This window comes from Talpa europaea (genome assembly GCF_964194135.1).
Source record: "Talpa europaea genome assembly, chromosome: 2".
Taxonomy (NCBI): domain Eukaryota; kingdom Metazoa; phylum Chordata; class Mammalia; order Eulipotyphla; family Talpidae; genus Talpa; species Talpa europaea.
The window spans coordinates 55232672-55255538 of NC_140068.1; positions in this window are offsets into that span (position 1 = coordinate 55232672).

Sequence of the window (22867 nt, forward strand, 5' to 3'; positions counted from 1 at the left end):
TTATTGTATGGGTATTGTTAATTTACACCTTTTTTTGAATTATCCATAAGTGCCATTTTAAATTTTCCCCCTAATTCAGTGTAGTTATTATTTTAAATTAACAACAACAGCTTGATTTTAAGGATAGTCCACAGTCTTTCATATATTTTAAATATTTTTCTGTTTGTCCCTAGACTTTTATAGTTATTTATGATGTCCTTAGAATTTTGATAGAAATACATAATATGTATTATTTTAAAGTGATCAGTATAGTCCTATTTTGCTTTTAGTTCTACCAATTTTTGTGCTATTTTTCAATCATCCACTTTTCTCTCCCTTCTTATTGTAGCTTATATTTAACAACTTTTTTTATATATTCAATTTATTTCATGCTTTTAAAATATATTTACTTGACTAGTTAAGCTTAAACTTATTTGGTATATGATACTGTATTTTTAATCTTTGAGTTTAAATTTAAGATTGTACCTTGTTCCATTAGACTCATCTTGTTGGATCTATTGCTATATTACAATCTAATTTTGTTTAAATATTAATTTGTGGTTTATATTAAAATCATTGCTCTTGGTTCTTTCTTTTATTTCCACTCAAATTTTTAATAAAACCAAACTGTATCCTGGTACTTCTTCATTTAAGACACCTCAAAGCACTTTATATAATAAACATATCTACAGTTATCAGATAATGACATTAAAAATTAAAGTTATTTATAACCATATCACTACTGACCCTATATTTTGCTATTAAAGCTTACTAAAATTAACATTTTCAACTTCCATTGCAAGTGTTGATTTTTTTGAAACACATAATCTTGTTTGTATTTTCTGCTGTTCCAAAATCATTATTCTCTTTCCAAATAATTGTCTCAGTGAGATTGTTATACATCTGAATTAGTCCTAGCCTTTAGAAAATCAAATTTTGCAAGAAGTGAAGTACATATTTGAAAAGTAATAAACATTGGGCAAACCATTTTTATGCTGGCTTGCTTCTCCATTGTCAATTATGACATATGGGAGTGACATAACAATTGCTAACTGACTCTTCATCCCTTTATTTCCAAACCCTGCGAGTGTGCTTTGCCATGTATACCCAGCCATAATATTTTTTCTCTGAAATTCTGCTCATGGTACTCAAGGGTCTAGAACATCACCACCTGCCCTGTGCACCCTCAATAAATATTAATTACCACCACTAATTAGAAATGTTGACACATGCATTTCTAATTACAATTGAGGTTACATCTGAAGAGAAGAAGGTTTCAGTTAATTAAATATCAGGGAATATTTTCACAAGATTGGAGACGTTTGACAAAGCAATCAAGTCCAAAGCATGTTGTGAAAGTTTTTGAGACCTAAAACATTACTTTTAATATTCTAAACTACAAATATCAATGTTTAGTATAGATGTTTTAACAGCCTAAAAGCATGTGTTTTCTAGAGTTTCTGTTAACCTATATGCTGATTTAATAATTTAAATAGAAAATTACTCTATGTATATTATTTATTGTAATTATATTAAGTTAACTTTTTGTGTGTGCTGCTGGATTTCTGAAGGTGTCAGAATAATCAAAGCAAAATAAATATATTGATTGCACAAAAAATGAAAAACAAATTTCTTTTCATCTGGTGAATCAAATTTCCTAGTGTGGGCTCAGGGAGTCTTCCTGGTTAGATATCATATATGATTTTCCTCAAGGCTACAGGGCTAGTTAAATTTTTAGTGAGCACTCAAATGATGAGATACCTGTTGCAATACAAGTCCTATTCACCATTTTCTCTAGCTAAAACAGAAGTTCTTGGAAAACTGAAGCTGTGTAACATGGTGTCTGATTGCATAGATTGAATGGAAATCATTCTATTGGTTCTATATGAACTTAGGCATTGAATTTGTGTTTTAGCAATCAAAGTTTGTATGAAATACTATTGCTCTGTATTCATTTGTGTCTTGCATAAGAAGAGCAAGGAGTTGAATCAAGATCAATAATGAGTTGGAATTATTATATAAGTATGTGGGAGCATATCCTCTGCCTGTGAATTATTATCACTTAATTCACAATTTAAAAGACAACCTCAATTTATCTCCAAATTAATGAGTCCACTATTGAAAGACAATTCATCTATCTGCAGGTCTTCAGAACAGACTAAATGATAGCTTTTGCTCTGGACAATCTTTTCAAGGATGTTTGCATAGCAAATAGTTTTGGTAGACAGAAATAGTGTCTTTCTCCAGAAAACAGACAAATGTATTCTCTGTCCTGTATAATAAAGATAATGTCTCTCTCTGGTATAAAGTTTACTTGCAGACCAATATAAGGATTGGAGTTTCCTATTTGTTGTCCCTCAGCTGAAACATAAACCCACTGCCTGCTCAGAATCCCCATGGGCATCTTTGTCATTCTTGATTGATTTTGAGAATAAGGGGGGGTTAATAGAATACAACACTCATTCTGTCTGTTGTGCACTGAGCAATAAAGTCCTTTGTCTCTGATGCAGGGATCTCATATCTTCTGTCAACATCCATAAAACGATGGCAGGTTAACTTGATTGCTTGAAATTAGGAATGAACCATATCATTCATGTAGGCTCAGTTCTCCCAGGTATATTTATTAGAGATTTGAAAAAAAGTAAAATATATCAGAAGTAGGATGATAATCCAGTCAGGAGAAGGAGAACCTAAGGAAATAAATATGTTTCTCTGAAAAAATAAGAAACCTGGAAATGATAGTTATCTTTAGGATATTTAAAAGAAAGGAAAAAATTAAGTCTGGCTTATTCAGAATTCAGAAGTGATAGGAATACAAATTCTTAGTTAATAAAATGAACAATACTTCTAAGTGATAATATTGAAAATGTCAAAGTTCGTACTATAGTAGTGTTTCTGCTAGTCCAAGTGGGAGTATTGCCAACATTGTGGTAGGAAATTTGGAGGCTACTAAAACTTGAGATGGAGTATTTGTCCTCAAAAAGAGTGCAAACTTATTTGCAAAGTATTACTTGTTTGCATGTTACCCTGACCAGCACAGAATATAGGCTCAGGGAAGATATATAAAATGTTAATACTGTGAAATCTAGATGTCCTTTGATAGATAGGTAGCAGTGTCTTTTGAACATTCTAACAGCTGGTGATCCTAAAAGGATATTCAAAAGTACAGTTTAACAGTTCTTAAAAAGGAAGGACATTATAACTTTTTATTTATGAATCTACCTCAACTTGTTCACAGGTGTTGTTAGTGAGTAACTGGTAATCCTCTTCTGTTACATATGATATTGGAAAGCATGTAAAATAATTGTCCTGAATGAAGAGCACTCAATAATAATGTTAAAATTTTATTTACATTTCTCATAATTGTTAGTAAATAGGTATCTTTTATATATGCAACATATAGCATAAGTAAAATAAATTCATATTGTGAGATATTTATATTTAGGGTTTGTATTTAATTTCATGAAGATTAGATATTTGATTAAAAGAAACATATACTTACAGATACAAGTATGTGACTACCCATAAAAATGTTTCAAAACTTTTTTTTCTCTCTCTGTCTGATCCCTGAATACTGATTTATAAACACATTTAATACATTTAGTTTCATGGAACCAGTGAGAGGTGTTCACATGTGCAGAGTATTAGAGATCCATTGTTTGTTGGATGAGATTGAGAAGAGATGAATTCATGACATATTTATGTATTTCAAAAATGATAATTTTACCTACACTTAGAAAAATGCAAGTCTCTACCCCAGAAGGCAATGTCTTGCAAGGACTTGAGTGATGCAGTTTTCTGTACAAACCTTCTCTAAACTATTAGAAATGGTAAATCACCACAAGACTGTGGATATTTCTATAGGAGCATGAGTACAAAGTGCATAGTGAAATATCATCTACTTTTCCTACCCAATGGAGTTGAAAATACATGATAAACATTCATAGACAACTCTCTTTGTATGGAAGTGACAGAAATAGCTCACAAAAAGTTTAGATACTTGACAAGTTTACTCCAATGTTTTAATATATTTTTATGTTATGTTACTTGATTTGGATGCTTGTCTTAATCCTGTGAGATTTTAACCTCATCGCTACTCCCAATGATCCTCCATAAAATCTTCCCCCAGCTGCCCTTCAACTCAAGGACTCTGCAACTTACTTTCTTTCTGAAATGCTGCTTCCAAAGTTACTGAGAACTTAGTCAAGATACTTAGGAATAAATCTCACAAATATTTGCAATTACTATACTTTAAACTACAAAATATTGCTGAGACAAAAACAATTAGTTTAAGGATACATTATGCTCATGAATTAGAAGAAAATATTGTTTATTTACCCAAACTGCCTAAGAGACTCAAGGTAATCACCATCAAGATTTCAGCAGGCCATGTCACATTGCCAAACTGATATTGGAATTTACATGGAATACAAAGTATATAACATCGCAAATGTAATTTATGATTGATTTGATGGTTGGTTTATACTATTTTATTTCCAGGCTTGCTATAAAGCTAAAATAATCAATATAGTGTTGTATTGGTGTAATGATAGACAAACAGATCATTGGAGCAGAATAGAAATCCAGAAAGAGAACCACACTTAAGTGGTAATTTGATATTATTCTAAGGTACCTATTAGGAAAGAACAGTTTTGATGCTAGAGCAAGTGGATCTCAAAGAAAATATACAAAGTTTAAAATTATTACATTTTTTATAAAATGAATAGCTATGCTTATCAGAAGCTTCTATAAAAATAGTCAAGTCAATGATGAAGGGGAAATATTTACAGTGCATATTTAATAAAAAAGGACTTTTATCCAGGACATAAAAATAACTTTTACAAATACATAATAATTCTGAATTCCCCTACCCTCAGGCGAAACTACTTAACCAGAGCCATATGTACTGGGATATTATCAGAGTCTATCGGACCTGCAAAGGAAAATACCCAAATCTAGCCTTCAAAACCATCCTGTTTCACCTATGAGGGGAGAAAGAAATTGAGAAACACTTATGAAGTTCTTAGTCCTGAGGCATAGACTCATTAAAAGACCGAGGCCTAACTACAGGATTATAGAATGCTTTCCCTCACCATCACATTACTAAAGGCTTATTTGCCATAGTTTCTTTTGCCTACTATATGATGTATGACTATTAAAAAGAAATTACAAGGCATAGCAAGCAAAACAATGCACACAAACAAAAACAAAATCCAATCATTAGAACCAGACATGACAGGAATGTTATAATTATCAGACCATGAACTTAAAGCAACTATTATAAATATATCAAGATTATAATGGATAAAGTAGACAGACGGAAGATCAAGTAGGTTATGTAAGAAATAAATGTAGGGCCTCCCTGGTGGTGCAGCGGTTGAGCGCTGGTTTGTGAAGCTGCCCTAAGCCTCTGCAGCGCCGGTTCGATCCCCAGCTGCTCCCTGGCCACTGGAAGAGGGTCCCACATGGCGCGCAGACCTCTCCTGCCGCCCGCTGCTCCCCTCAGCAGTGTACTTGGGTCCTTCTGCCTGCTCTGCTCCCCGCTCTGGCTCTGGTGAATTCTCTCACCCTTCCGCGCTTCTGACTGTACCCAGTGCTTGTATAAATAAATAAAATAAGTAAATAAATAAATACATTAAAAAAAGAAATAAATGTAAATCCTAAGAATGAACCAAAAGAAATGCTAGAGATAAAATCCACTGCAACAGAAATGCAGAATATCATTGACATACTATTAGTAGACTGGACATTGTTGATGAAATTTCTGAGACAGAGTATACATTAATGGAATTTTCAAATTCTGAAAAACAAAGATTGAGGGGGAAAAAAAAAACAGAATATCCAAGATCTGTGGGACAACTACAAAGATATAATAATGTATGCATAGTTGAAAACCATAAAAAGAAGAAAGAAGAACAGAGAAAACAGAAATATTTGAAACAAAATATGAGAATTTCCCCCAAATTAATGTCACACACCAATTCAAGAAACTTCAAGAACAAGCAGAATAAATGTCCAAAAATATGTAAGGTACTCACAATACCAATGAAATGTTAAAGTGTTGTTTAAAAATGGACCTATAAGTATACCTTATGAACTCTAGAACAATCACTAAAAATCCAAAGACAGAAGCCTATCAAATATGCTAAGAAAGGTCAGAAAAAAGAATCATATAAATGCTCAGTTAAAATTATGAAAAATATAATTATAAAAATTATAATTATAAAAGTATAACTTTAGGACAAAAATGACAACAAATATAAAATAATAACAATTATGGTAGATATTAATTTGATTACATCAATAATCACTTTGAACATCAAGGGCCTAAATTTACCAATTAACAGACAGATTATCAGGGTGTATCAGAAGAAGACTCTCTTTATATATTCTCTACAAGAAAACCACTTTAAATATTAAACTTGACACATTAGTTTCAAGTAATGGGTGGAGAAAAATAGACTATGCTGACACTAATCAAAAGAAAGCAAGAGCAGCTATACTAATTCCAAACAGAGCATATTTTAAGGTGAGGAAAGTTATCAGGAGTAAAGAAGAACATTGTTGTATGATAAAGGAGTCAATTCTCAAAAAAGAATTAATATGTATGAATCTAATAACAGTGTCAAACTATGTGAGCAAAAACTAATAGAATTGCAAAGAGCAAAAGAATTAACAATCAAAGCTGGAGCATTTCAACAGTTGTCTGTCAGAAATGGACAGATCTTGCAGAGAGGAAATCAATAAGGACAGATTTGAACTCAACAATCAGTAATGACAAAGGTGAGCATTCAAATTAAAAGGTGGTTGAATTGTAATGTTATCACAATTAAAATAATAACTTGAAAAAACAAATCACAAAAGATATACCAATGACTAGTTAGTATGTGAAAATGTGTTTAATGTTAGTTATCAAGGGTATACAAAGGAAAACTAAAATGAGATACCATTGTCATCCACCTAAAATGAAAACAGTAGACATATCCAAATTCTTGCAAGAATTTTGAGTAAATGCAACTCCTGTTCATTGTTAAAGTACCATAACTTTTTAGAAAATTTTTGATAATTTATTATAAAGTAAAAGATTTGTAACAAACACATCCAGTTCTAGGTATTTACTCAAGAAAAATGAAAATATAAATCCATAAACAGACTTGTACCTGGATTTCCACATATCTAAGAAGTTCAGAATTGGCAACAACCTAAATGTTTATCATATCAAAATGAATAAGCAAATTGTGGCAAGAATGTATAGTGGAATGCTATTCAGAAATAAAAAAGGTGAGAATACTGATACAGGCAGCAATCTGGATACATCTCAAAAACATTAGTCTAAGTAAAGGGAAAAAAAAAAAGCCTGGGGAGAAGAGTATAGATGATATTCTTCCATTAATTTGATGTTTTAGAACAGTCAATACTAATGTCTAATGTTCAAGGTTAGATTAGTGGTGGCTTCTCAGTGGGAGGTTTGATTAGAAAAGTAAAGAGATTCTCTGCAGATGGAAATACTTTTGATCTTATTTTGGGTGTTGATTACAGAAGGTTATAAAAGAAGTCAACATTCATGGACTTTATCTCTTCTTTTTTTTTTTTAAGATTTATTTTATTATTTATTTATACAAGCACTGGGTACAGTCAGAAGCGCGGGAGGGTGAGAGAATTCACCAGAGCCAGAGCGGGGAGCAGAGCAGGCAGAAGGACCGAAGCACACTGCTGAGGGGAGCAGCGGGCGGCAGGAGAGGTCTGCGCGCCATGTGGGACCCTCCTCCGGTGGCCGGGGAGCAGCCGGGAATCGAACCGGCGCTGCAGAGGCTGCGGGCAGCTTTGCAGCCCAGTGCTCAACCGCTGCACCACCGGGGAGGCCCACTTTATCTCTTCTTATTTGTGCATTGAATTATATCTTATTTATATATTGATTATCAAATTAAAAAAAACAAAGTGACTACACCCTAATCTCAACAACTCAGCCAGTTCATATTTAATTAATCAGAGGTTCCCAGACTATTGGTGATGAATTCCAGATGGTCTTAAATATATAATAGAGGTTTTATAAATCTGTACATAAACAAGGTATTCTCTAGAGATTGAATCAATAATAAGTCAACATATAACTTTTAAAGTTTAAGAAGAGTCTTACCATTGTGATTCAGTAAATAGAAATAAATACAAAATCATTTATAGTTCCTTTGTAATTCATTTCTAAAAAATCAACTGATAGTAATATTACTTTACATTACAAAGGGTTATTCTGTTGAGATGTTGAGAATTACTGAACTCAGGCAAATGAAACTGTTTTGTGAACCATAAGACACCACATTAATCAAAAGGTGACTCATTAAATCATCAAGTACTTTTACACTTGGGGATTACTTGGACCAAATTTTTTAGTTTTGTAAAGGAAAACATTTTATAGCTGATCAGTATGTGGAATTAAAATTAGCAGGTTTCTATCATTAAAAATCATAGGATGGTTTGTCTTTGGAAGTTTTGACATCATTCAGCATATCTGATACCCAGCATGTATGTGAGAGAAAAACACTGGCAGACTAGGAAACCCAGGGGAGATTATGTGATGTCAGTTGTATTCCATATGGAACCGTCAAAAGCAAAAGACCTGCATTCTGTTCCCAGTTGTTCTGCTTAAAAAAAAAAAACAAAAAACACTACTATGATAATATGGACAACTTAGTTACATTCTTGTGATCAGGTTCTCCATCTGTGAAAACACATGCGATTAAAAAATCTAAGAAACTTGTGCATGCTTTTTCTCACGTGCCCTAGGCCACCCATTTGGCTAATCCATGGGTATTACACACCATATAGGGTTATGAGTAAAAGTTCTCCTGACTAAACACTGTAATATAAAATAGGAAAATAAATTGTGTCTCATGCTTGACTTTTAATGAGAACCATGCAATCCCCCAGCCTCTGGAAGCACAGCCAACGCCAACTAAATCTACCAACTAAGCAGAGCAGTAATGACCATGCTCATGTTCGTTCTGCAGGCAGCTGCAGAAATGTGCATTTGGTTTATCGAGTAAGATATTTTAAGTGCTATTACCGCATTTTCCAGGTTGAATAATCTCAAAGAGAGTTAATCCCAAAGGAGGAAAAAACAGCTGAACAAAACAATTTATTTGGGCAATCATTATTTCTTTGTTCACTCTTACGATTCTGAATAAATTTGAATAAAAGCATTTTTAATAATTTACTTTTTTGTGAAACAAGGATCTTACTGTTATTTATTTTTAATCCAAAAAGGGGAGGAAGAACAACTTTTCCTATTCTGTTCTGTAAAGGTGTAGTTTGAGGAGAAATTATCTACAAATCAAATATTCTATAAGTGCATTTTTATGCTTTGTTTTACAAAATGCATAACTACTGAAAAATAAAGATTTATTCTGTAAACAGGGACCTACATGAAGGATAACAATGATTAAAAAAAAACTGTGGGTATTTACCAAGTGCAAGCACATAAAAGTTTATTTGCTAAGACTCTGTACAATATATTTAAGTGCCAAAAGATGAGGTTGATTTATTTTAAAAAGTAATCACTTTTTCATTAATATTAACATTCAGTACAGGTGCAGAATATTTTCTAAGAGTGACTGAGAGTAAAGAGAAAACAAGTTACCAGATATTTTATCTTCTTTTAAAACTTAGGCAAGACAAGAACATATTTTAACTTTATTTGCATTAAGTATCAAAAGCTAAAATTACCTTTTCATTTGAAATTATAAATTTAATAATTCTGTAACATTCAGAGTCATTTCCTTATGGTATGCAGTTTTACAAGTTGATTTAAATGTTTAAATAATATTTTCAAACATGTTTATGAAGTTTTCTCTTTTTTAAAAAGATTTATTTATTTATGCATGCAAGAACTGGGGTACAGGCCAGAGGTGTGGAGGGTGAGAGGATTCACCAGCGACAGAGCGGGGAACAGAACAGTTAGATTGACTGAAATACATTGCTGAGGAGAGAAGCAGGCGGGTCAGGAGAGGTCAGCTGCGCCATGTGGGTTAGCTCCCTGGCTGGGGATCGAACTTGTGCTGCAGTGGCTGCTGATAGCTTCATAGGTTGTGTCTTAACCCCTTGTGCCACCAGGGAGGCCCATATATGAAGTTTTCTTTAGAGAAAATATTCTAAACTGAAAATTTGATGATAGCACTTGATGTTATCTTTTAATGATAACAGACATTTTATGGAAAAATAATTATCACAGTTTACTTACCATTATCTTTAGAACACAAAATATCAAATACCAGATTAATTGTCTTGAGATAAAAAAAAATCTAATGTTTTTTACTATACACAGTTTGAATTTATTTGGCATAAAGAAAGGTAATTGGCCCAGATTAATTTTCTGTATTATCAGACTGTGTCTGCAAAGCACAGCCTATCTGGAAATACAGCAATTATTATGTCACTCACAGCAATATTGATTGTGTTGGTAAATTTCTGTGCCTCCTCCTTTCTTGGTTAGCAGTTCCTTTTCTATTCCAAGGCTTCAGCTCTGGTTGAACTTCTGTAACACTGTTTCCTCTCAGCTACCTTAAGAATGGTGGTAATGCCCTCCGGTCCTATCTAATCACTGACTGACTTAATACCTCTTTCTGTAAACTTGCCTGCATGTCATCAATTTCTCTTTAGAATTACATTTCTGTATTTCTTCTGTTTCCTGTCAAGATGCTGACTATCATCGTGCAGCACATAGGTAAAGGAGTGTAATTTTACAAATAGACCTGGATTTCAGGAGAAAGGCTGGGTATGAATCCTAGACTTCAGAAGCAAAGAATATCCTGAGAGTTAAAGTCAAGAGAATAATTTTGGTCACACAAGTGGAACATACAGAGTGTGTACAGAGCCAAAGAAAGAAGATTTAAAAAAGAGATAATGACATTGAATTCTTAGCACAAGAGAACTAGGAGATAATAGTATTTGGGTGAAAATGAACTAAAAGATTAATAAGTAAGAGTGAATTATCAACAGTTACAAATAATGAAGAAATATCAAATGGTATGAATGCTAAAAAGAAGTTATTTGATCTGGCTATTGCCAGATTTAAAAAAAAAAAAAAACAACTGAAGATCTGGAAAACATTTTACTTAATAAAGGAGGTTAGAAAGTAGAGTTAAAAAGAATGATCTTTGATACATGCTGGGGTTTGGAAGAATAAGAGGTAAAGTAGTGGGTTTATAGTAGTAAGAACTAGAAAAAGAAGTTTTGGTGGGAAAATGAAGATAAATTAAAATTTTAAATTAAATTTTAGGGAATATGATTCTTGTACAAATTTCTGTTTTTTATATCTTTCTTATATTAAAGTCGAAAGGGAGTATCTAAATGTGTTTTTTGCTCTCAGCCTAGCATAGTTTAACCAAGAAACTCTTATTTGGGAAAAATGCCACAGGCTAATACTAGCTTCAAACACCACAATATTCAACTACAGAAATTCAGAAACCATAAGAACCTATTAAAAATATACCTTAAAAAATTATGCCCCTGGCATAAATAGCATTCCTTTAATTCAACACGCTGATGTTGACCCTTTTGATCTCATAAAATAGACCAACAGCCTCACAAGTTTATAAAAAGTGTTTACAGGCTTCTTACACACACACACACAAACACACACACACACATGGATGCATAGAGACAGAGTGATTCAGGGGTGTTCTGAGAAGTGAAAGAAACACCTCCTGTGTTTTTATAGGATTTTTGTCTGGTCTAGCAGACATTTTTGACACTCTCAACGTGACTGGTGCTCACTATTGGGAAGGTTTTTTTCATATTCTAAAGAAGTGAATTGACCAATGTTTATCAACATTTGTGATTTCTATGAGCTACAGTATTTTCAGGTATTTATTTTGAAATGTGGCTCCCTAATATCTTTTCCAGGCCATCTAAATTAAAATCTCTATTGGAGGGATTAAGAACCTACCCTTTCACACACTTCTTGGTTTATAATGATTAACAATAAATTCTGAGTAATAATACAATACCTGAGATGAGAAATAAGTATAGAAAACTAAAGCTTTTTGGTAAGTATTTATCTCTCTAATATACCCAGATGTGCTTTTGTTTCCTTTGAATAAAGATCCTTTGAATAATTTGTTGAGCTCAAATATGTAAAATCTAAATTAGACATACACCAGATATAAATTAGTGTTGTCTACTCAAGTAAAAATCACCTGTTTTCCTTGAACCAAGGTAGGAGTTATTTTAAAAAATTCTGATGCTAAATTAGAGATTTCAGTTGTTTTTGTTTTTTTCCTGTGGCTCCAGACTACTTATGTCACTTTTGCCAATGTAATGAATAAATCTAGAGGAGACAGCACGATTGTAAAACAATGACTGCTGGGCAAATGGAAGTATCTGGAATGTTTTAGCATTACCCAATAAGCATTTGGCTTTTATAAATTCTTTGATTTTTAGGATATTTGGGACTCTTCTAGAGACCACAAATATGAATACCACAGAGGTAACAGAGGTAAAATGTGAAATAGAATTGTTTTAGTGATAACCGACAACAGTAAAATGTCTTCAAAACAATAACCTTTTTTAATAGCACAATAAGCAAATGTCATGTTAAAAGTTAAATGTTTTACATTTAGAAATAGTTTAGGTAGCTGTACTGATGAATGCGCTATTAGTTTTATTACTTATCTTATGGTTTTCAGGGTCCATTTACTTGAATAACAAATATGAGCAGAGTGCACTGATTCTAATAAGCTTATCTGGGCTTCAGTGCCATGTGCAAACCATCTGAGCTACTCTTTATAGTTTATGCTTACCAGAACTTCAATAAAATAAAAGCATATCATTCTTACTGTTGCTCACAGTTAATTCATTTAGAAACACATTCTGCCTTTAACTATTTGCATGCCCATCTTGTTGAAGATAATGTGATTTGTCTTGGGTAAGGAAAGTCAGAGCATGGCTAAATAGATATTGTGGAATATATATATGCATTTATATATAAATATAAATATATATAAATATGTATTTGTGTACTCATATATGTCTTCTATATCTGTATCTTCTATATCTATCTATCTTCATTCTTATATGAGCTAAAGATGATTTTGCTTTCTGTGATTACTTATTTTCCTATCTCTCCAAAAATATTTGCAAAGTATGACACAGACGGTATAAGCTAATATGAAACAACTGATCAGCTGTTGTTGTGCCATCTGCCCTTTTCATGTCCCATCATTTCAGCCAATCACTTATAATCGTTTTCAAGATGTCTAGAATATCTGAAGTAAAATCATCAAAGCAGAATCAGTGGGAGATGGAACAGTGATAGGGTAAACATTGTTGAGAATTTCTAGAGAAATACTAAATTTCTGGAGGGTACTGAAAGGGCAAGACCTTTTCTCTTACTCCCTTTGAAACAGAGAATAGAGTGAATGCATGAAAAAGTGGAGTGGAGTGGCCATTGGTTTATGTAATCATCTATCCATATAATCCTTTCCTCATGTTTTATGCACCTTTTTGGTCTACATTACTCAGATCACCTCCACAATAAAGACTACATCTTGCAGAGAAAACATTGAAAAATAGAAATATCAGCTCACATCATGGCATATAAGAGCAAGATTGACCCTGTCACATCAGCCCTAAGACACATTTTTGAGTACCCTATGCCTTAAATGGTATTCAGAGATTTCAGGCTGCCCCAAAGGAGCCAGATTGGCATCTTGATTATTTTGTATGAATGTAGTTCAGAAATAAACAATGAAAAAGGAACACAATAACACTTTTTTCCCTTATGAGCAGGAGATGTATCCCCATATAAAAGGCACCTTCTTTGTAATGGAAGGATAGGAACTATCCTTATCATCATAGACAGGGACTTGGACCTGAAAATGATACATTAAACAGATTGTGTTACTTCCTTACTAATCTAGATATTAGTGATTTTTTATTCTTTGAGTAGATAGGTATCTAAGAGTAGAATTGCTGGATCTTATGATAGATCTCTATTTAATAATTTTGGAAATCTCTGCACTATTTTCCATAAGGTCTGAGACTGAGATAATTTTAATTTTGTATATTTTATAACATTTTTCATTTTTATATAATGTATGCATTTTCATGTTGGTTATAGTCCCCATACAATGCCCACCACCCTTGTTTTGATCCTACTCCCTTCTTTCCACCCACCCCCTCATAATGTGTCTCTGGTTTATAGTTGCTTAAAGAAAAAGAACAAATATTGATGAAATTCATATGGAGCTACCAAAAACCCCAAATAGCCAAAGCTCCCTGAAAAAAAAAAAGGAGAATGGAGGTATCACACTCTCAGACTTCAAACTGTATTACAAAGCCATAATAATCAAAACTGCATGATATTGGAACAAGAACAGACACACAGACCAATGGAACCAAATAGAAAATCCAGAAATAAACCTACAAATTTATGGTCAACAAATCTTTGACAAAGCAGTGAGATAATTTTAAATGTACTGTAGTCCAACTAGTGGTTAATCTCTATCTAAATCATCCAATCAATGTCATGTAATTTAAAACAGGTATAAGTGTAAGGCAAATAATAAAGTTTAAGATAAGTAAATGAAATTTGACACCCATCAATGAATAAAGCATTCTTAAAATGTATCCATTTTATTTGTTTAATTAATTTGATTTTGTCATTTTAACATGGTCTCTGATCCATAAAGTTCTATTTTGATGGGATTTTTTTTGGGGGGGGGTTCTTTTTTTTTCTTTTTTTTTTAAATTATAAATTTTATTTTTATATTCCCCATACAATTGCAACTCCTTGATGGGATTTTTTTTTCATTTAAGTAAGATTAACTGATACACTGTACATAAGCTCTCAGAAAGGGTATTAAGACCTACAAAAATATTTTCCATGAAAGCCTGAGCTATTTTTAAGTTACAGCTATTTGGTTCTTAGCAACCATAGAGGGGATAGGCGTTGGGAAGGGGAGAAACTGTTTCAGGGCAAAAGCATAAAAGATTTCAGTAAGCTTCAAAGCCAGAGAAAGAGACTGAGAGAGAGCGAGCAAGCGAGAGAAAGAGAGAGAGATGATATACAACAGGCCCTATAATAACTATCTTATTCAACATTATCTCATTGTAACATTAAAGAGTCTCAATGTCCTTATGACATTTCGTCTCAGGATCTGTAGAAAACTGTTCTAATGCACATGGAGCAGTAAAAGATGGCAATTGAACAGGTTGTTCAGAGTCCCTGCTCTGAGGACCTGGAGTTACAAGGCCCCCTACCTTCAGTGGCTTTCTTTATCTCTGTGTGCTCTCCAGTTCTCCTCAGCAAATATTGGTAAGTGAGTTTGTTCATCTCTTCAATAGATACGCTACATATTCTTAATAGTTTTAGAGGTACAGTGCTAGGAAGTGCTGTAGGAAAGCAAAACTGAAGTATAAGGCTATGAGAGAAAACAAGTTTAAGGATTATGTGAATGAGGGAGCCCCAATAAACAGAAAATCATGGTAGTTGTCAGTGGAAGATAAGATGCGCTGGGTTGGTATACAACATAGTGAGAAAAGGGGGACAAGGTCAGGAACAGAGAATGGATGAGGAGATGTGTGTACGACACTGTGCTTAAGTGATAAACTGCTCTGCTATGATGTACTGTGTCAAACAGATAACTTGTCTGAGAAATGAGAGGGGGTTGTTGCTTACAGAGATGATATTAGGGAGCTACTAGAGACAGGATGAATAAAATGTTTAAAGCAAAATGAGCAAACTGCTGTTTAGTCTACATTTGCTTTGCTTTGTTAACAATGCTAACAATTTGGAGGCCCAAATAAGCAAGGAGTTTCACAGACACACATGTCTTGACTTTGTGACTCATATTATTGGTGTTATCTACAGAACAGAAACAATGACTGAATGGTTGAAATAGCAGACTCAATGTTATTTTCCTTCCTGTTAAATGGGAATCATTTATTTAATATTGAAGAACTTATCTTTATCCACCCACCTCTCTAAAACAGCCTAACATGCTTCTGGGCAGTTCTCAGTCTCTCTCTCTCTTTTTTTTTTCTTGCTCTTTCTAGCTCACCCTTGTAATCTCAGTAGGGCAAAATAACTCCTTTAACTTTGAAACTCAATACTGACTTTGTTGAGTGAACTCAGGATGTAGGAAAGAATTAGCATCAGCATCAGAGGTTTCCAGGAGGGTATACAGAAGGGTTCAGAGCTTGCTTGTGCCAATTCTCTGTCTCTGCACTCCCAGTCTCCCACCTTGCCCTTGAACCATTAGGCAGTCACCATTATCTTAAACATGATCTGTTGCTAAAGGCTGGGGTTTGCTAAATCAGAATAGATTAAAAAACAATTTAAATAGTTCACTTCTGAACATTCTGCTTTTATGACTTAGTCACTTAAGTCATTCTCCTAAGTATGAAGCTCTTCCAAAAGGAAATTATCCATACAGCTTTCTTACTAGATCCCTTTTTAAAAATAAAACAGAGCAAAATACCTCTAGTGTATATTGAACATACTAATATTTTTATAATGAGAAAATTGAGGTTTAATATATTAGGAGGACTTAAAGTAATGTCTGGTGAGGGCAGGCTTTTTGATATCTTTCAATTGGCAATTGTTTGGTAGAGAATTTCTTATTTTTGTGTCTTCAATGCCTGCTTGAAAGACAGAGTCTGCCAAACTTTGTGCCAGAGGTTTTATGATCTTGGCTAAAAGGTTATTTTATTATGATTTTCTACCTGGATTTTAGCCACGCTGAATGTTAGCCACACTGAATGGTTGCTATGGAAAGTGAGGTAAAGTTTTTTTTTTTTTAATCTGAAGCTTTATTATTTAATGATTAATTTTATTGATACTTTCCTTTTCTAACAGTTCACAATTATGGACCCACTGTATTTCCTTTTATGTAACCAAGATTATTTATTAAACTGTCATAATTATGCCTTTAATCCATTTTAACTAATTTTGTGTATGGAATAATATGGATACACAATTTTCACTCTTTTGCAAGTGCTGCACAGTATTCCTAGTACCATTTGTTGAAGAGGCTATTCTTTCCCTATTGTGTATTTTGACTCCTTAAACATAAAAGCTGAAATCATAAAACTAGAAGAAATCATAGGTGTTAAGTTCTTTGACATGACTCATGGCAATGATATTTTTTTCTCTGACTCCAAAAGCACAAGGAATAAAAGTAAAAGAAAACAAGTCAAATGAAAAAGCTGCTGTACAGCAAAGGAAGTCATCAACACAATGAAAAGGCAAACTAGTGAACTATTTAGATTGTTTTTTAATCTATTCTGATTTAGCAAACTAGAGAATATCTGAAATAATATGCCTCTTAAGGGGTTAATACCCAAAATATTTTAAGACTTATATAATTCAATAGCAAAATAGCATTCCAATTAAAAAATGGGCAGAACATTTATTTGAGTTACATTTATTCCAGGGTGCTTAATTATTTTTGATGTGATCGTAAGATGGATTGTTTTCCTGATTTATCTTCCTGCTAGGTCATTACTGTGTATTTAGAAATGCAACATATTTTTGTATAATTATGTAGCCTTCCAATTTACTGTATTTTTTAATATTTCTAATAGTGCTTTTTTTATTTTCTATTTACAGTAACATGTAATCTGCAAAACAGAGACAGTTTTAGTTCTTCCTTTCCAACCTGTGTAATTCTAATATCCTTTCCTTATATAAGTGTCATTTCTAGGACTTCCAACAATATGTTATAAAATAGTGGTAAGAGTGGATATCCTTGCCATAATCCTAGAGGAAAACTTTTCAATTTGAGTATGATGCTAGCTATGGGTTTGTCATATATGGCCTTTATTATGTTGAACAACAATGAGATGTCATCTCACACTTTTGGGAATGGCTGCTATCCAAAACTAAGAAACAACAAGGCTGTGGCTAGAAGGGAACACTTTTACACTATTGATGGGACTGTAAATTGATGAGCTAATTATAGAAAGAAGTATGACTATTTCTCAAATAACTTAAAATAGAAATTTCAAACAACCTAGTTTTCCCACTTCTACATATTTATATGAAAAGCACAAACCATTTATTTGAAGAGATAGGTGTGCCCTCCCTTTGTTTATTCCATCTTGGCTCATAGTCCAGAGGGAATAGGAAATTCTGGTATTTGCAACAACATGGGGGGGCCTAGAGGCTATTATGCTTAGTGAAATAAACCAAATGGAGAAAAACAATGACCATATAATTTCACTTATATGTGGCATATATAGGAAAAAAATGAACCAAATAAAACAAAAATAAACTTTTGGATTACAAGACAAATTTGTGGTTACCAGAAGAGAAGGTGTAGATGGATGAGTAATTAAAACAAAGAGTTCTATTGGAAGGTAAATGATAAAATTGGACTTTCAGTGCTGAACTTAATGCAGTAATTACACATGTTGACTTTCAGTGATACACACCTGAAACTTTTGTAATGTTATAATGAAATATTATTTCAATTAAAAAATTATTGTCATAGGAGCTAGTCATTTTTCCAAAGAAGACTTAAGGGTAGCCAACAGGTTCAAGAAAAGATGTTCAAATTCATTAATTATCTGGAAAATGTAAATCAAAACCACAACAAATTTTAGTCACACCTATATAATGACTATTGACAAAAAGTCAAGAAACAACAGGTTTGGACACATATGGAGAAAAGGCAATCCTCACATATCATTGGTGGGAATGTTAATTGGCATTGTTACATGGAAAACGGTATGGAAGTTCCTCAAAAAATTAAAAGTAGAAGTATCATATGATCCAACAATTCCACTGTGTATCTGAAGAAAGTGAAAACAATAATTTGAAATGATATAGGGGTCTCCCTGGTTCCGCAAGGGGTTAAGCGCAGTACTGTGAAGCTATCCGCAGACTCTGCAGCACAAGTTCTATCCCTGGCAGGCCAGGGAGCAACCCACATGGCGCAGCAGACCTCTCCTGTCTTGCCTGCTGTTTCCCTCAGTAGGGTATTTCAGTCAGTCTGCCTGTTATGCTCCCTACTCTGTCTCTGGTGAATCCTCTCCCCGCCGCCCCGAAACTCTGGCCTGTACCCTAGTTCTTGTATGCATAAATAAATAAATCTTTAAAAAAATGAAATGATATATACTCCATGTTTTTATAGCATTGTAACAATAAGATATGGAAACAACCTAAATGTAATAAAGATTGATTATATCAAGTGATTTCTCTGATCACATGGTTTCAAACTAGAATCCAAACACAAAGTAAAGCAGAAATATATCCCTAATATATAAAGATTGAACAGCATGCCACTGAATTACTAATGTGCTAATGAGGAAATCACAGAAGAAATTTGAAAATACTTGAAGACAAGCAAAAAAGAAGCACAACTACCAGACCATACGGAACACAAGAAAAGCAATACTAAGAGGGAAGTATATAACAATACAGGTGCATATCAAGAAACGAGATATGATGTAGCTCAAATAAATAATCTTATATATTACCTTAAAGAATTAGAAAAAGGCTATACACAAAAACTAGTAGAAGAAAGGAAAAATAAAAATTAGAGCAAAAATATGTGAAATAGAAATCAAATAAGGCAATCCAAAAAAGCAATGAAACCAAAAGCTGGTTCTTTGAAAAAATAAACAAATACAAACCTCTAACAAAGTGTGGAGTGTGTTCAATGGATTGTGATGGAGGACTATGTGTGCTTTGGTGATGGGTATGGTGGTGACATACTCCATTGGGGTGTAATCCTCTTCCACTGAATCATATGCCATTATTGTAAATCAATGTTACCTCAGTAAATATATATATATATATATATATATATATATAAATTTTTTTCCAGTTACTAATATGTAATGAATGTATTACAGCATGGTCACTGTAGTTAATAATGTTGTACTGCATATTTGTATGTTTCTAAGAGAATAGATCTTAATGTCCTCATCACAAGAACAAAAATGCTGTAACTATGTATAGGGAAGGATGTTAGCTAGATTACTTGTCGTTATCTCTCTCAATATATAGAAATATTCAACAATACACTGTACACATGAAACTAATATATTGTTATATGTCTGTTTTAACTCACTTAAAAAAATAAATTACAGAGCAACAAAGTAAGTGGTTAAGAACATAATTTCCATATTGTGGGGGTTTTATTCACAGCATTTCCAATTGGTAACTATGACAATTACCATTTCTCTCCACACCTGTTAATAGGCAGCTCAGTAGTAGTTTTAGAATAATAATAGCTCCCAGATTGCAAGTTGCTTAGAACAATGCCTGGCATGTAGTATGTGCAAAATTGATATGACTGTATTCTTTCTACTAAAACACAAGATTTATGAGAGGAAGGATTTATATATTTTATTTATTTATTTTTTGCTTTATTCCTAATGCCTACAAGCCTGGAATAAACCCGGAATTCTATGGATAACTGATTTTTTTATGGAAATAAGCAATAGAATTTGACTATATTTTACACATTTTCACAAACAAACATGAAACTATGTTGTCTTGAATGAGCTGGATGGACTGACATTTCCTTTATGGAACATATTCTTCTGACTTGCGGATGATCAGATTACCTCTACAAATTTCACAGCTGTCAGTTCATTAATCCATTAAATGTCTAAGTTAATATCAATGTGATATTATTGGTGCACCCACCTGCTACTCACTGTACAGATTTAAAAGTACCCCTTTCTGTGTTGTTAATTGATTTTATCATTCCCTTTATGAATAGACGGTGATGTTTTCCTGGACAGAGAATCACATGCATCTAAATATACTTTAAAATTACACAGTGAAAGTCAACTGAAGTTTAACTGAAGTGTGTAACGGGATTTTGGTAATGGCATTTTAAATAACTTTACATTTCCTTAAAATTAATCTCCCAAAAAGCAAATTGAGAGCTTGAACATTACCTAATTTTACATAGAAAAATAATAGCTCTCATTATTTCAGGACCCTCAGTTATAGTAAAGCTGGTATTTGCAGGATAGGTAAAAGGAATGCTCTCAAACTTTGGCAAGTTTCAGAAGATCTTGATAAAACACAGTTGGGCCCCCTCACCAGTCTCTGATTCAGTTGGTTTAAGAATTTACTTTACTAATTTGAGGCTGATATTGTAGGTTCAGGAAAGCCACTTAAAGAATTACCAGCTTAGGGCCTCCCTGGTGGCTCAAGATGTTGAGACACAGCCTATGAAGCTATCCGCAGCCAATGCAAGGATGAGTTCCATCCCCCACCAGGGAGCTACCCACATGTGCAGCAGACCTCTCCTGGCTCCCCCGCTGCTTCCCTCAGAAGTATTTTTTGGTCAGTCTGCCTGTTTTGTTCCCCACTGTCTCTGGTCAGTCCTCTTGCCCCCAATGCCTCTGGCCTGTGCCCCAGTTCTTGTATGCATAAATAATAAATCTTTAAAAAAAAAAAGACCAACTTAAGTGTTAATATCAATCAATTGATAATTAACTAAAAACATTCACTTTCAAAAAAGGAGTATTTAGGGGGTTGTTTTCAACTTTTTGAAGGGCCACACAATGGGACAATTATTAAAATGGTAAGTATGTCTCTTAAGGAATAACCAATAGTGAGACACTACAAAGAGTGCTTTTATTTGTATATTTAATTTGCATTTATATAAATATATATGTATGTACTGAGTATTCAAGTACTGTTGTAAGTATTCAAGTTGAGGTCTAGGACAAAGGCAAATTCAAAGAGTAAGTAGGAATTTGGCACTATGTGACAATAAAGATTTCTTTAAATCCTCACTATAATTCTAAGGAATTTCTCAAAATAATCTACTTGAAATACTGCTTTTAAGTAAGAACTTACCTAAAACATGCATCATTCCTGGAATGATTCTTCATGAATGGTATATCCATGTAAAAGTGGCTTTGGTGAAAATTTAATACCAGTATAGTCCTTTAAGGTATCAGTTTATTCTCATAGAGTCCGGCAAGCCATAGAAGTCCAATATTAAGGTGTTAACCACACTTCATTTTCTTTGGAGTCTCTTGGGTAAATTAATTTCCTACTCATTCCAACTTCTGGTACAGCTGATTTTCTTAGGTTTATGGCTGCATAACACCAATCTTTGCCTCCTTGATCACATTGCCTTTTGTTGCCTGTATCAAAACACTTGCCCCTTCCACAACTCCTTATAAAGACTTTTGTTGTTGCATTTAGGGATTATCCAGTTAATACACGATAATCTCCCTGTCTCAGATCTATAATTTAGTCAGATCTGCAAAGACACCATTTCTAAATAATGGAACATTTACTGGTTCTAAGTATTAGTGCCAAATATGTATGGGGCCTTTGTTTAGTCTTCTACAAATGATAAATATCATCCTTTCTTATTTATGATATAAATTTACTATGTCAAACATTCTTGCTAGGGAAGAAGAACTTAGCTTCTATGTTTTAGCATTTTTTGCTGAAATGTAGGCAAAGACAATATTTTTTACTCATCAATTTTCCTATGTGCTTGTAGTCATCCAACAACCATCCCTGGAGGACAGGGGTTAAAACTTTTGTTAAAAAATGAAAGTTTATATAGCCTGTAGATAAAATAGTGTATTTTTTTCCCTGACAAGTGTTAAGAAGGTGCTTTATTACACTCCACTCCTTTCTGGGATATGCAGTTATCAATCTCAATAATATTGACCTACTTCCCATTTAAGAGTTGACCTAGTCAGCTGCTTTCATGGGAAAGCCAGCAAATAGAATTTGCATGTTTACCGAGCTAGTTTTAACAAGCCTAAAGTTATATATATATATATATATAATTGAGTAATATTTTTTTTTCTTTTGAGTACCAATGTTCACAGCAGCTCTAGTTCCACAAATCAAATTCATTGAAATTGAAAGATATCACTGTGGCTAGCTATTAGGAAT